Source organism: Schistocerca cancellata, chromosome 9, assembly GCF_023864275.1.
Source record: "Schistocerca cancellata isolate TAMUIC-IGC-003103 chromosome 9, iqSchCanc2.1, whole genome shotgun sequence".
NCBI classification, from domain to species: domain Eukaryota; kingdom Metazoa; phylum Arthropoda; class Insecta; order Orthoptera; family Acrididae; genus Schistocerca; species Schistocerca cancellata.
The window spans coordinates 400,066,999-400,080,256 of record NC_064634.1 but is presented as its reverse complement, the minus strand read 5'-3'; positions in this window follow the sequence as shown (position 1 = coordinate 400,080,256).

Below are 13,258 nucleotides of genomic sequence, written 5' to 3'. Positions count from 1 at the left end.
GTGAAACTGACACATGCTTTCCCTGTGATAAATGGATTATCAGAGCACAACTGATTAACTTACAAAGCTTGGCAGGGTGTACAGTTCAGAAACCATTAAGTAAAAGTGTGAGGCTGGTCAACCTGGTATCTATAGAGCACTACAGAGAAAGTTTAAGTAATGTTAATTGGGAAGCTGTATATAATGAGCCAAAGGCCAGTGATAAATGCAAATTTCTTGATAAATTAAAATCCCTTTTTGAACATTGTTGCCCCAAAAAATTACTGAATGTTACACCAAACAGTTTTCAAAGAAACCTTGGATTACGACAGGTATTAAAGTGTCTGCAGAAAGGAAAAGAAAATTGTATGAGGCAGCAAGAATTAGTAAAGACCCACAAGTAATTACACTATAAAAATTATTATAACATACTGAGAAAAGTTGTCAGAAAATCAAAAAATATGTGTATTAGAGATGAAATTAATAACTTGGGCAATAAAATGAAATCAGCATGAAATGTTGTTGGAAGAGAGAGAGGAAAAGTAACCACTGGGGTAGAGAGTATTACTATTAAAGAGAACGAGACCATCTTAACCAACAGTACACAAGTAGCTAATGTATTTAACAACCATTTCTTAAGTGTAGGTAAAAAAATTGATGAGAATAGTTCGAAAGAAAAAGCCATGCAGTTAGTTTTGAGAAATCCTAGTAAGATTAATTTTCATCTAACAACCTCTTGTGAATAAGGAAAATTGTTAAGTCTTTGAAAAATAAATGTTCTATTGGAGTAGATGACATCTCTAACTAGATATTAAAACAACGTGGAGCAATTACAGCTGATGTTCTGAGTCAAATCAGTAATGCATCACTAACTCAAGGTATTTTCCCAGACAGGTTAAAATAAGCCACTGTCAAGCTTCTCTACAAAAAAGGGGCCGCCACAGGTGTCAATAATTACCAGCCAGTATCCATGCTCACAGCATTTTCAAAAATTTTTGAGAAAGTAATGTATTCAAGAGTGCCATTTTCTTACCAAATTCTGCTTGTGAGTAATGGTCGTAAGTAGTCAATGGCTACTACCGGCAAAGATTTTGTTGGTAGAATAGGTTGAACTCACCCTCCCTACACTAACCTGAAGGTTTTATCTTCCGGAAAAGCAGACAAGATTTCAATACTTTATGCACCTTGAGTCATAAGCTATTAAAATAACAATATTCACCTGTTTTAACCACTCCAAAATGGCCTCAGGCATGATGAGTAAAGCATATGAGCTTATTTTCTGCCTGTATGGGTATACAGACAGGCATTAGAATCAAAGTTGTCTTCTGTAGAATACCACCCCATTCTGCATCTTACAATGTGATTTTAGCTTTGCAGGTAAGCCAAACTCTCGAATTGCTGTTTCATTTCTAACAGTTTATATCAGTACCTTGCATATTTGCCACATTTCTACACAGATCCAAGAAAAACCTCCTATTTGTTTCATCTGTCATAAGCTTCACATTGATATAACACTCCTGATCATAATGAATGATAAGGGCTTTAATCCTTCAAGCAGCCTAGACAGAGCATCAGCTATGACATTATCTTGGCCCTTGGCATGTGTAGTCTTAAAACTTTGTTTCTGCAAGACTAGCAATAATCTTACTCATCTCGAATGCAATAATTTGCAAAAAGCTAAGTGCTTGGTGATCATAGTACAGACTTGTACAGTGGCCATGTAGACAGCAACAAAATCTTTTGAAAGCTGATACTTCAACTAAGGCTTCTAGTTCTGTAGTAGTCACAACTCGTGAGAACCCTGCTTGCGAAAACTGGAGTACGTATGGTTGGTTTAACATTGATTGAATGTATCTGAAATATGAACACACAAATCCCCAGACCCATATTTGATGCATGTATTGATAGGAAAAAATATTGATTTTTGATTTTGTCAAAAGTTTGCTGAAATTCATTTGACCAAAACCACAGTGTGCATGCTCTTTGAATAACTGTGAAAGAGCCTCACTGTTCAGCAACTGGTTCAGTTTCTTAGACCTGGGGACAGTAAAGTTCCTTACAGCACTTAATTTGTGGTTATCAGGTTCAGTTCCCAGTGGTGTGGCGACATGACAAAGAAATGTTATATTGTTGCATCCAAATATGGGTTTCTGGAAAGGTACTGTAACTCCAGTGTCTTCAAACATTTTTAATTTTTGTAGTGTGTCAATATGTTGTGCTCAGAGGTATGTCAGTTTGTTGTACCCAAGGAGAGGTAGCTATTAATAGGTTGCCATGAAACAGAGTGACTGTCTAAAATGAAATGAAATGATCGTTTGGCATTGTTGGCTGGGAGGCCCCATGCGGGGGAAGTTCGGCCGCCATATTGCAAGTCCTTTCTACATCTACATCTACATCTACATCCATACTCCGCAAGCCACCTGACGGTGTGTGGCGGAGGGTACCTTCAGTACCTCTATCGGTTCTCCCTTCTATTCCAGTCTCGTATTGTTGGTGGAAAGAAGGATTGTCGGTATGCCTCTCTGTGGGCTCTAATCTCTCTGATTTTATCCTCATGGTCTCTTCGCGAGATATACGTAGGAGGGAGCAATATACTGCTTGACTCTTCGGTGAAGGTATGTTCTCGAAACTTTGACAAAAGCCCGTACCGAGCTACTGAGCGTCTCTCCTGCAGAGTCTTCCACTGGAGTTTATCTATCATCTCCGTAACGCTTTCGCGATTACTAAATGATCCTGTAACGAAGCGCGCTGCTCTCCGTTGGATCTTCTCTATGTCTTGTATCAACCCTATCTGGTACGGATCCCACACTGCTGAGCGGTATTCAAGCAGTGGGCGAACAAGCGTACTGTAACCTACTTCCTTTGTTTTCGGATTGCATTTCCTTAGGATTCTTCCAATGAATCTCAGTCTGGCATCTGCTTTACCGACAATCAACATTATATGATCATTCCATTTTAAATCACTCCTAATGCGTACTCCCAGATAATTTATGGTATTAACTGCTTCCAGTTGCTGACCTGCTATTTTGTAGCTAAATGATAAAGGATCTATCTTTCTGTGTATTCACAGCACATTACACTTGTCTACATTGAGATTCAGTTGCCATTCCCTGCACCATGCGTCAATTCGCTGCAGATCCTCCTGCATTTCAGTACAATTTTCCATTGTTACAACCTCTCGATACACCACAGCATCATCTGCAAAAAGCCTCAGTGAACTTCCGATGTCATCCACCAGGTCATTTATGTATATTGTGAATAGCAACGGTCCTATGACACTCCCCTGCGGCACACCTGAAATTACTCTTACTTCGGAAGACTTCTCTCCATTGAGAATAACATGCTGCGTCCTGTTATCTAGGAACTCCTCAATCCAATCACACAATTGGTCTGATAGTCCATATGCTCTTACTTTGTTCAATAAACGACTGTGGGGAACTGTATCGAACGCCTTGCGGAAGTCAAGAAACACGGCATCTACCTGTGAACCCGTGTCTATGGCCCTCTGAGTCTCGTGGACGAATAGCGCGAGCTGGGTTTCACATGACCGTCTTTTTCGAAACCCATGCTGATTCCTACAGAGTAGATTTCTAGTCTCCAGAAAAGTCATTATACTCGAACACAATACATGTTCCAAAATTCTACAACTGATCGACGTTAGAGATATAGGTCTATAGTTCTGCACATCTGTTCGACGTCCCTTCTTGAAAACGGGGATGACCTGTGCCCTTTTCCAATTCTTTGGAACGCTACGCTCTTCTAGAGACCTACGGTACACTGCTGCAAGAAGGGGGGCAAGTTCCTTCGCGTACTCTGTGTAAAATTGAACTGGTATCCCATCAGGTCCAGAGGCCTTTCCTCTTTTGAGCGATTTTAATTGTTTCTCTATCCCTCTGTCGTCTATTTCGATATCTACCATTTTGTCATCTGTGCGACAATCTAGAGAAGGAACTACAGTGCAATCTTCCTCTGTGAAACAACTTTGGAAAAAGACATTTAGTATTTCGGCCTTTAGTCTGTCATCCTCTGTTTCAGTACCATTTTGGTCACAGAGTGTCTGGACATTTTGTTTTGATCCACTTACCGCTTTGACATAAGACCAAAATTTCTTAGGATTTTCTGCCAAGTCAGTACACAGAACTTTACTTTCGAATTCATTGAACGCCTCTCGCATAGCTCTCTTCACACTACATTTCGCTTCGCGTAATTTTTGTTTGTCTGCAAGGCTTTGGCTATGTTTATGTGTGCTGTGAAGTTCCCTTTGCTTCCGCAGCAGTTTTCTAACTCGGTTGTTGAACCATGGTGGCTCTTTTCCATCTCTTACAATCTTGCTTGGCACATACTCATCTAACGCATATTGTACGATGGTTTTGAACTTTGTCCACTGATCCTCAACACTATCAGTACTTGAGACAAAACTTTTGTGTTGAGCCAACAGGTACTCTGAAATCTGCTTTTTGTCACTTTTTCTAAACAGAAAAATCTTCCTACCCTTTTTAATATTCCTATATTCGGCTGAAATCATCGATGCCGTAACCGCTTTATGATCACTGATTCCCTGTTCTGCGTTAACTTTTTCAAATAGTTCGGGTCTGTTTGTCACCAGAAGGTCTAATATGTTATCGCCACGAGTCGGTTCTCTGTTTAACTGCTCAAGGTAGTTTTCAGATAAAGCACTTAAAAAAATTTCAGTGGATTCTTTGTCCCTGCCACCCGTTATGAACGTCTGAGTCTCCCAGTCTATATCCGGCAAATTAAAATCTCCACCCAGAACTATAACATGGTGGGGAAATCTACTCGAAATATTTTCCAAATTATCCTTCAGGTGCTCAGCCACAACAGCTGCTGAGCCAGGGGGCCTATAGAGACATCCAATTACCATGTCTGAGCCTGCTTTAACCGCGACCTTCACCCAAATCATTTCACATTTCGGATCTCCGTCAATTTCCTTCGATACTATTGCACTTCTTACCGCTATAAACACGCCTCCCCCTTCACTGTTCAGCCTGTCTCTGCGGTATACATTCCAATCTGAGTTTAGGATTTCGTTCCTGTTTACGTCTGGTTTCAGCCAACTTTCTGTCCCTAGTACTATATGGGCGTTGTGATCGTTTATTAATGAGAGCAGTTCTGGGACCTTTCTATAGACGCTCCTGCAGTTTACTATTAGCACATTAATATTGTTATTCCCTGTTTTTAGTTGACGCCACTTCAGCAACTTGCGAGTCAATGATGATGAAATGATGTTGAAGAACAAACAACACCCAACCATCACGAGGCAGAGAAAATCCCTGACTCCGCTGGGAATCGAACCTGGGACCCCGTGCATGGGAAGCGAGAACGCTACCGCAAGACCACAGTACACAGTGACTCTGTCTAATAATTTAGGTACTAATCGTGTGTCAAGGGCAGAGACAAATACTCCAGAGCGTACATTTAACCCACATGACAATATTGTAATGGTTGGCTTCTACCAATGATGAATTTAATGCATTTAAATGATTTTCTGGCCAGTGGGATCTGCCAATATCATTCTCTTAAATCAATACTCAACAGGCATTTCACTCTTTAGAGACTCTGAATTTTTTTATTCCAAATTTTCCAGCCAAGATATGTCCAGAGTTAGTATTTTGTTTATTACCTTTGTGTCAAGCACAAGGTGTTGCTACCCACTAGTTTAGATACAGCAACTAATGGACTGCAGCAAGGACTCTTTGAATATTTGATTATTCCTCAGTCTATCATTTTTCTGATCTCCTTCGTAACCACTGGGTGTTTGGCCGCAGGGAAACACTGTAGTTAAGTGTGGCAGTATGTCTCGTGAGGAGACACACCTATCCATGGATAATACTTGGACTACCTCAAAAATGGTATCATACAATTTCAATACTTGTTCTAATTTTGTTCTGTGTGAAGCATGGATACAATTCAATTCATTCACATTTGTATGATACACTGTAAATTTGCACGCCTGTAATCACAATGCTGCAGGCTAGGGTCTGTGAGCTTTCCAGTGAATCTTATCTTAACTGCTTGGCAGAATCAGTAATCATATCCAGGGTGATGTCATTACAACCTATAGTTTGCTGAAATCCCTCTGACCAGAACCACAGAATATTATACAGCAAATAGTTTGCTAGCAGAGAGGTTGATCACTGCACTTCTCTCACTTAGAAAATCGATACCTATGATGCATTCAGTAGTTGGACATGTATGACACCACCATTTTTTTCTATTTGATGTGCAGTAGAGCTTGGTCTGGATTTGGTGCTAACTGCTCCCATAGCCTAGCATGCACCTATATGGAGTGTCAGTACATCATGGTGCTCACAATTTGTTTAAGCAAACTGCCACATACAGCAGTCAACTATGCACCTGTGTCGAGAATTATCATTGTAGATACCATATTTGCCTAGTTATCATTGTAAATATCACATTTGCCTGGTTTTAACTTTGGATTGCACTTTGTAATTCACATATTTATCACATTTGGTGTGCTCTTGTACATTCATGATTACTCCATTGTTGTACCTAATTAAATTCATGGAATGCTGCGTGCTCTACTGTTCTATGAGACTGCCCCAGGGGGGCACCTTCCAGCCTCACTTACTTCATTGACTTATTTTGAGTCTGGTTATGCTCAAACGGGATCACAACTTCTGGACTGCTGCTCATGCCTGTCACCATGTCTATTCCGCCACTGTCTATTTGGTGGACAATTGTGTTGGTTGTGATCACATCTGTTGTAATGATTTCAACTGCCATTTTGTTCATAATGCTTGTCTTGTTGTGGGTATGGTTATGTGAATGAGATTGACCATTTGATATACATCTCTCTCTACAGTGGTGGCTGTTGCCAGAGTTCTCTGAATTTCTGTTATTTTAGTTGTGCGAATGAACGTAATTTTGCAGTTGGGAAGGACACACATTTTGCAATTCCATTGCATCTTCATGTTGTACATCACTATTGTCCAATATGTACATGAAGACATCCAAACCTCTTGGTTTGGATGCTGTTTCGTTGTGGTCTTCAGCCCTGAGATTGGTTTGATGCAGCTCTCCATGCTACTCTATCCTGTGCAAGCTTCTTCATCTCCCAGTACCTACTGCAACCTACATCCTTCTGAATCTGTTTAGTGTATTCATTTCTTGGTCTCCCTCTATGATTTTTACCCTCCACGCTGCCCTCCAATACTAAATTTGTGATCCCTTGATGCCTCAGAATATGCCCCATCAACCGATCCCTCTCCTAGTCAAGTTGTGCCACAAATTTCTCTTCTCTCCAATTCTGTTCAATACCTCCTCATTAGTTATGTGATCTACCCATCTAATCTTCAGCATTCTTCTGTAGCACCACATTTCGAAAGCTTCTATTCTCTTCTTGTCTAAACTATTTATCGTCCATGTTTCACTTCCATACATGGCTACACTCCATACAAATACTTTCAGAACAACATCCTGACACTTAAATCTATACTCGATGTTAATAAATTTCTTTTCTTCAGAAACGCTTTCCTTGCCATTGCCAGTCTACATTTTATATCCTCTCTACTTCGGCCATCATCATTTATTTTGCTCCCTAAATAGCAAAACTCCTTTACTACTTTAAGCCTCTCATTTCCTAATCTAATCCCCACAGCATCACCAGATTTAATTTGACTACATTCCATTATCCTCATTATGCTTCTGTTGATGTTCATCTTATATCCTCCTTTCAAGACACTGTCCATTCCGTTCAGCTGCCCTTCCAGATCCTTTGCTGTCTCTGACAGAACTACAATATTATGTACGCTGATGTATTACATGAAGATGCAAGAGCAATGCAAAATGTGTGTCCCTCACAAGCATAAACAAACCTTACACCTGTTCTGCTTCCGAGTAATGGTCGTAGGTAGTCAATGGCCACTACATGCAAAGATTTTGTAGGTTAGTTTTTTTATGAACCAGCATGGTCAATTTAGCTTTTAGAATGTGGAGCACATCACAATTCATTATAGGCTCTTTCACATATTTCTTCTTGTTAATGTACGTCTCAAAATATTGCCCAAGGCTACCTAGGCACTCATTAAATAACTGAATGTTGAAAATTTTCTTGGTGAAACGTTCCTGCACGAACACGCTCTTTGACCAATATTTTGCACAGAATGACCTCTCAAATTCCTCATGTGTTGGACACGTATCTGCAGCCCCAGTTGCCCAAAGTGCTGCATCATCCTGCATAAAGCCACCAACAAATTCAATTTTTTTGCATCACATTCCATGAATGGGACAAAATTCCCTTGAATGAATAATGAATATCATTGGATTTATGCTTCTTTCATCTAGTCTAAATACAAAAAACTAACAAGTCTGTATGATGATCTCGTCCATGATGGCATTTTGTATTAACAGAGTAGTGACTAATCCATGTCACCTCATTGTTACCCACAATGCTATGAAGCAGTTGCAAACTGGGTTCACAAAACTGCCCTTTGGAGTGGATACATTATTACTACTAATTTCCAGTGAGCTATCGATTTCTGTCACTCAATTTTTTTGCTCAGTAATAGCTACTTTTTTGCATACCAGCTTGTGGAACTCCTTGAATTCAGATGTCATTGAATCTGTTTACTGATATTTTGTAAGTGAATGTCATGTTTTTTGTGCACTAAGATGTTTTACAACCACCACTCCTACACAATTGTCCAGTTCATCTTTATATGCTTTTAACATGCTTCTACCTTTTTCTTCCTGTTGCTGATCCCAGTGGGAAATCTTTTTTCCTAATTATATCAGTGGTTTGTCTGTCTTTTTCACCTAGGCACTTGATTTCACCCTTCATCATTACCTGATGCCACTCTACTTGTTTTTCAATTATTCTATCTTGATCTTATGCTATATGCCAGAAAGGTGGCATCAATAGTGACGAGCAGGGCACCGTATTTCTCTCCTTTCCGCTAGTTACACCCTCCCCCCTCCGCACCTTCTCTCCTACCCTCCATCTAAACTGCAACACTTCACTGTCCGACACCTCCCTGTGCACTAACATTCCTAATGCCCATGACCTTACTGCTATTGAACACCACCTTTACAGACGCCCTATGCATTCCAAACCGACAACCTCCTTCCTAGTCTCCATGACCAACTATATCCTCACCCACAATTACTTCTCCTTTGAAGGCATTACCTACAAACAAATCTGCGGTACGGCTATGGGGACCCACATGGCACCATGCTATGCTAGTCTATTCATGGGCCATCTAGAGGAATCCTTCCTAAAAACCCAGAATCCTAAACCCCTCACCTGTTTCAGATTCATTGATGACATCTTTACTATCTGGACTGAAGGTGAGGACACCTTATTCACATTCCTCCAGAACCTCAACAACTTCTCCCCCATTTGCTTCACCTGGTCCTACTCAACCCAACAAGCTACCTTCCTAGATGTTGACCTCTGCCTCAGAGATGGCTACATCAGTACCTCCATTCATATCAAACCTACTAACCACCACCAATACCTCCACTTCGACAGCTACCACCTGTTTCATACCAATAAGTCCCTTCCGTACAGCCTAGCCACCCGTGGTCATCGCATCTGCAGTGACAAGCAGTCCCTCTCTGAATACACCAAGGATTTCACTGAAGCCTTCAATGACCATAATTATCCTCCAATCCTTGTACAAAAACAAATATCCCGTGCCTTATCTTTCCAGTCTCCCACCACCTCCCAAAGCCCCACAGTCCGGCCACAGAGGAGCATTACCCTCGTAACTCAGTACCATCTGGGACTGGAGCAACTGAATTACATTCTCTGCCAGGGTTTTGACTACCTCTTGTCGTGCCCTGAAATGAGAAATGTCCTACCCACTATCCTTCCCATCCCTCCTACCATGGTATTCCATAGTCCACCGAACCTACACAATACACTTGTCCATCCTTACACAACCCCTGCTCCCATTCCCTTACCTCATAGCTCGTACCCCTGTAATAGACCTAGATGCAAGACCTGTCCCATACATCCTCCTACCACCACCTACTCCCGTGCGGTCACTAACATTACCTATCTCATCAAAGGCAGGGCTACCTGTGAAACCAGTCGTGATCTACAAGCTAAACTGCAACCACTGTGCTGCATTCTATGTAGGCATGACAACCAACAACCTGTCTGTCCACATAAACAGCCACCAACAAACTGTAGCCAAAAAACAAGTGGACCACCCCGTAGCTGAACACGCTGCCAAACATGATACCCCTCATCTCAATGACTGCTTCACAGCCTGTGCCACCAACATGAGCTTTTCTGAATTGCACAGTTGGGAACTTTCCCTGCAATACATCCTGCATTCCCGTAACCCTCCTGGCCTCAACCTTCATTAGTCACTGTCCTCACCCATCCAGCCCCCTTCCTGTTCCCATTCCAGCACTACACAGCCGTCATTTCACCGCCACACACAGTCTTTTAATGTCTTTTATTTTTATTTGTATTTCTCTCCTTTCCGCTGCTTACCCCTCCCCCCTCCGCACCTTCTCTCCTACCCTCCGTCTAAACTGCAACACTTCACTGTCCACCACTCCCACCATACTATCCCTCCCCCTCCCCGCCCCAACCTCCTCCTTACCCCCACCCAGTCGCCACTCCCATCATGCACTGGTGCTGTTGATCGCAGTGTAGTTTCAGCTCTCTGAGACTGCAGATGTGTGTGCAAGTTGTGCTTGCGTGAGTCTGTGTGTGCGTGTGTGTTTGTGTGCTGACAAAGGCCTTAATGGCCGAAAGGTATGATTGTGTGAATCTTTTTATTGTGCCTATCGTGGCTCAGCATCTCCGCTATATGGTGAGTAGCAACTTTCTTTCTCTGGTATTGTTACATTCCAGCCTAGATGTTAAAAAACTTATTTTTGACTCATGTTTGTAATTTTTTTCCATAACTTCCAATTGAATCTCAAAAGTTGAAATTTATACTGAAGTTTGATATCGTAGAGGTCTATTAACTGTGAAAGTTTCAGATTTTTGTCTGGTCCCTCAACAAAGATACAGCAGGCCAAAAAATGGAAAATTAAAAAAAAAATTTTAATTGTGTATTTTTTTAAGTGTAAGCTGCTCACCATTGATAATCTATAAAAAGTAACTATACTATACAGTGTAATTGCAGAAAAAATATTAAAGCTGAGAAATTAATCTTTCTTTGGAAAACGACTGTTCAAAAATTGTTTTTTTTATTTGTGTCTGATATCTTTGAACTATTAAAAATATATTAAATAATACATTCAGCTAAGTGATAATGATGTTAATTTGTAGCCCAGAGTGTGTTGAACTAAATGCATTTTATCTGAAAGGCTTAGGACAATCCACTACTGAATAATTTTGTAAAAAATGTAGATGCTTATAAATACGAAAAAAACGTATGTGGCCTGGAACAAATATGGCTGCCATTTCAAAATAATAAACAATAATTTTTTTAAAAAAATATTTTTGTGACTAGTAAATATTGGGGAATTCACCCAGCAAATATAAAATTTTTCTGAGATGGTCAAGCAACCAATTATTTTTTTCTTGGGCCACTTGGTATGGATTGTCCCGTGTGTGTGTGTTGTCTATTTTTGACGAAGGCCTTATTGGCCAACATCTTTATTTGTGACAGTCTTTTTGTTGTGCCACTCTGCAACTCAGCATCTCTACTATACGGTGAGTGGCAACTTTCCTCTTCATAATATTTTTATAGAAGAAGTGTGTATGCTGTGCGGAGGGACTGCACAAATTTTAAATCCAATGAGGTACAGTGCCACCAATGGTACTAAGGAGAGGAGATACGTGAAATCTAAGTCTTAAATGAAACTGTTAAGATGTCAATCATCACTGATTTTATCATGCTGCTGAATGGAACTGTCAACTCAAATAACATGTGGTTTTATTGGTAAGTATTTTTCTTCTCCATTTCCCTTGAGGTTTCTGAGTGTGTCTTCTCCATTTCCCTTGAGGTTTCTGAGTGTGTCACAGAACTATACAGAATCTGCTTTTCTCCTCTGTGTGTCTCCACAAGGGAGAACACCACTTGTATGCCTTTGCTCAGGATTCCTGAAAAGACTACTGTACTATGAGCTTGCAAAATGGAAACCAGCAACACTGTGCTCACAGCATGCCTGATAAAATCGTGTCGCCAGAAACAACAACATGACGCAGTCTCCTCCTGTTCTTGGTCTACATAAATGATTTACTCAGAACAGTTGAAGACTTTTGAAATACTATACTGCTTATTTTGCAACGAGTATATTGGTGAAGGGCCCAAACACAACCATACTAGCCACAGCCAGGAGAATAATGGGACAGACTTATGACATAACAGCATAACCCTTAATCTTCCAAAAACTCGTATTATGTAATTTTCCAAATAAAGTCAAATTGCCTACAGGTACCAGATGCAGTTATCAATGTCATGCACAGTATGATGCTCAGTGTGTGAAGTTCTGGAGAACCCAGATGGATAATGAACCAGGTGACACTGTAACATGGGTTAGATAATCAAAAAGCTCAGTTCTGTCTGCTACACTCAGAAGTCTCTCTCTCTCTCTCTCTCTCTCTCTCTCTCTCTCTCTCTCTCTCCTCTCTCTCTCTCACTCAATGTGTTGACTGACATGGCAGGATTGTTAGCATAATTTTCACACTCAGTACTGTTGTGTGGCTATATCTTCTGTAGCAATGCAAAAAATATTTATTCCATAGAAACCTATAATGAGAGTATTGTATAATGTTGGTAACAGAACCTCATTCACAAGCCATTTTGAGGAACTGAGGGGTTTCTACATTTATGTGCCAAAATATGTACTCCTCAACAGTATTTTGGGTTAATAAACAGAACTAATTTAATATGAATTCCACAATTCATAGTCATAATACTAGACGTAAAAATATTTTTCACATAAAGAATCTAGGATTAAGAATTGGAGTTCTATACTATGGTGCAAGAAACTTTAACAAACTGCCAGTAAACATTAGGCAAGCAATTGAAATTCCTCAAATATTCAAATACAAAGTAAAAGAATAACTCATTCATGATTAAATATACCAAATTGGAATTACTGACATTGTTATGACTTCACTTCTCATTAATAACCAAATTTTTGCCTAATTTTATTATATTTTCAATGTAGTTATTCATGTAATATGTATTATGTACAGTTCTACATGTAATATTTAGTTGTTGTTGTTGTGGTCTTCAGTCCTGAGACTGGTTTGATGCAGCTCTCCATGCTATTCTATCCTGTGCAAGCTTCTTCATCTCCCAGTATCTACTGCAACCTACAT